The sequence below is a fragment of the Arachis duranensis genome, chromosome 1 (assembly GCF_000817695.3).
Source record: "Arachis duranensis cultivar V14167 chromosome 1, aradu.V14167.gnm2.J7QH, whole genome shotgun sequence".
NCBI lineage: Eukaryota > Viridiplantae > Streptophyta > Magnoliopsida > Fabales > Fabaceae > Arachis > Arachis duranensis.
This window is the reverse complement of record NC_029772.3, coordinates 76174036-76177074: the sequence shown is the minus strand read 5'-3', so window position 1 is coordinate 76177074 and position 3039 is coordinate 76174036.

Sequence of the window (3039 nt, the reverse complement as noted above, 5' to 3'; positions counted from 1 at the left end):
CGACAAATTCGGTACACTTGCCGAATGGGAATTTGTTGAGAGACAAGTTTTACCCCGATCAGGTATTATGAGTAGGATTCAGGGATTGAATGACTGTGACGAGTTTCAAACTCACGAGTGTTGGGCATAGTGACAGACGCAAAAGAATCACTGGATTCTATTCCGACATGATCGAGAACCGACAGATGATTAGTCGTGCTGTGACAGAGCATTTGGACCATTTTCATTGAGAGGATGGGAAGTAGCCATTGACAACAGTGACGCCCTACATACAGCTTGCCATGGAAGGGAGTAAGAATGATTGGATGAAAGTAGTAGGAAAGCAGAGATTCAGAAGGAACACAGTATCTCCATGCGCTTATCTGAAATTTCCACCAATGAATTACATAAGTATCTCTATCTCTATTTTATTCTTTATTTATCTTTATATTTAAAAACCATTATAACCATTTGAATCTGCCTAACTGAGATTTACAAGATGACCATAGCTTGCTTCATACCAACAATCTCCGTGGGATCGACCCTTACTCACGTAAGGTATTACTTGGACGACCCAGTGCACTTTCTGGTTAGTTGTGCGAAGTTGTGACAAAGTGTAATTGACGTTTGAGAGCTCCAAGTCTATTGGTCCCATTGTTGATGATCACAATTTCGTGCACCAAGTTTTTGGCACCGTTTCCGCGGATTGTTTGAGTTTGGACAACTGACGGTTCATCTTGTTGCTCAGATTAGGTAATTTTCTTCTTATTTTCTTTTAAAAAAGTTTTAAAAAATCTTTTAAAATTTTTTATTTATTTTCTTTTTTTTTCAAAAAGAAATTTTCGAAAAAAACCCAAAAAATTAATAAAATCATAAAAACCAAAAATATTTTGTGTTTCTTGTTTGAGTCTAGTGTCAATTTTAAGTTTGGTGTCAATTGCATGTTTTAAAAAGTTTATGCATTTTTTTTGAAAAATTCATGCATGGTGTTCTTCATGATCTTCAAGTTTTTCTTGGTATGTGTTCATACCCTGGGTCGAGCTATCCGACCCGGGATGTTCTGCAGACAAAGCGACCGACCTCTTCAGGTCAGGACAACCTGACCTCTTCTCAAAGAGCTCGGCCAAGTCACAGGAAAGCCCAAGTGAAGGGCCCAAATAGAGAAACACGCCCCAAATCCAAGGACAGTCCAAACCCATAGAGATAAAGGCGGTTCCCTTAAAGATGACCTCACTTAAAGATAAGATAAAGATAAGATAAGATAACTAACTTATCTTATCCACAGAAGGCCACATCTTACCATTATAAATACACTGGAGCACCCAGGTATAACTCATACTCTGATTCTACTCAATACCTGTTTAATACCCTTGCTAACTTAAGCATCGGAGTCCCTTGCAGGTACCTCCCACCCTCCGGAGACAAAGGATCAGCACCATCACCAAGTCCAACAAGTCGGACAGACAAGCTCCGGTGTCTATATACCCGCCAGACACATCGGCTCCGACCAACGCAGAAGATCTCGACCGAGATCAACCTATAGTTTTAGGTAACCCCCGGAACATTGGCGCTGTTATCGGGGAACCTGGAAGTCATCCTGTCATCATAGCGGATGACCATGACAACGACCACGACTCAGGATTGGAAGATAGAACGCCACATAAACATGCGGATACTATACTCAAAGATACGCCCGAACCCAACGGAGACAAAAATCCATCAAATCTAGGAGCAATAGAAGCGCTTCAAAATTGATTGGAGCAACTTGAGAAAGAAGCCCAACATCAACGTGAAAAAGAAGAAGATCTACGTTGGGAGATAAGGCGGCGCCGAGAATTAGAAGATAAGCTTATGAAACTCGAAGCTGACCTCAAAACTAAAGCTACTCGACCATCCACAGAGGATAGCTCTCAGAAAGATCAAGATCCATTCACCAGAGAAATTATGAAGACCAAAATCCCAAAAGATTTTAAACTTCCAGATATGACGCTATATGATGGCACTTCGGATCCCAACCACCATCTCAGCAACTTCAGAAGTAGAATGTACCTCACTGATGCCTCAGACGCAGTTCGCTGCAAAGCCTTTCCAACAACTCTCACCAAGACAACCATTAAATGGTTTGACAACCTACCTCCAAAATCCATCTCGAGTTTCGACGACCTGGCCAAAAAGTTCCTGGCCTGATTCTCCATACAAAAAGACAAAGCCAAACACGCACCTAGCCTACTAGGGATCAAGCAAGGAGATTGAGAAAGTCTTCGCAACTACATGGAGAGATTCAACAAAACATGCATGGACATATGGTGGATGAAATTGTGATCCTCAAAGTTGGTCTCTTTGTATTTGTATGAAATTTAAATATTGGCTCTATCAAAAATACCCCAAAGAGATCATGGTATGATGAATTGGGATCTTAATAATCCCTGGTAATGGCACCAACAGCTTAGTGTTGTTGTTGGACCAAAAGAGTTACAGGCACTGTTAGAGAATCTCACAACTCCGTTCAACTAACCAGCAAGTGCACTGGGTCGTCCAAGTAATACCTTACGTGAGTAAGGGTCGATCCTACGGAGATTGTTGGTATGAAGCAAGCTATGGTCACCTTATAAATCTCAGTTAGGCAGATTAAATTGGTTTATGATAAGTTCGAAAATAAATAATAAACAGAAAATAAAATAAGATAGAAATACTTATGTAAATCAATAGTGGGAATTTCAGATAGGCGTATGGATATGCTGTGCTCCTCTTGAATCACTACTTTCTTATTACATTCATCCAATCCTTCTTACTCCTTTCCATGTCACAGCACGACTAATCATTTTTGTCGGTTCTCAATCAGGTTGGAATAGAATCCATTGATTCTTTTGCGTCTGTCACTAACGCCCAGCCTTCAGGAGTTTGAAGCTCGTCACAGTCATTCAATACCGGAATCTTACTCGGAATACCGCAGACAAGGTTAGACTTTCCAGATTCCCAGAATCCTACTCGGAATACCACAGACAAGGTTAAACTTTCCGGATTCCCATGAATGCCGCCATCTATCTAGCTTATACCACG